This window comes from Argiope bruennichi, chromosome 11, assembly GCF_947563725.1.
Source record: "Argiope bruennichi chromosome 11, qqArgBrue1.1, whole genome shotgun sequence".
NCBI lineage: Eukaryota > Metazoa > Arthropoda > Arachnida > Araneae > Araneidae > Argiope > Argiope bruennichi.
In genome coordinates, this window is record NC_079161.1 from 88,919,821 (window position 1) to 88,920,602 (window position 782).

The window sequence follows — 782 nt, forward strand, 5'->3', positions numbered from 1 at the left end:
ATTCCATACAGATCATTTTTAATTGCTCGTGACATGATTGACTTTGATTACATGTACTCTGTTTACTGCTATTGGTAGAATATAGGACTAAAGTAAACATTTTAAAGAAATGCCATATATTTTTAACTCATCTTTTCCAGAAAATGGTTCACTCTAATAAATAAATTAAATAAATAGTTTTGAGAAAAAAAATAAAATTAAGGAAGTAAGCTGAAACAGATAAATTAATTCAATCACACGTTAATTAAATTAGTAAATTAAGTATTAATTACAATTAATAAATTTTATATTTAATATTAAGTAATAATTTTTAATTAATAATATGATTGAAATAACAGATATTTGGAACGCATATTTAAAAATAACAATAGCAATATTATTTGTTATTCAAAAAATCGTGGATTATGCATCTCTAATACGGGATCTCTGGTCACCGGTGACCGGTGACTCCCTCGGCAGTCAAGATATATAAAAAAAAAAAAATCTATTTCTTATTAAAAAAAAACTATTTATTAGTAAGAAAAATTATGGATTATGCATTTTTAACAAAGCAAAGAATGTGATGCAACATACAGTATATCGGCTTACACTCCTTCTTCGGGAAATGCCAAAGTGCGTTTCAAAGTTAAATTAATTTGGAAAATTTAATTTTTAGTGTTTAAACATGAATATTTTCCACTGTTTTATAAAAGAATTATATGCAAATTTTAAATTAAAAAGTAGAAGTTAAATTTAATACATAGAACAAAATAAATTAATTTTCATGAATGGCAATATCGAAT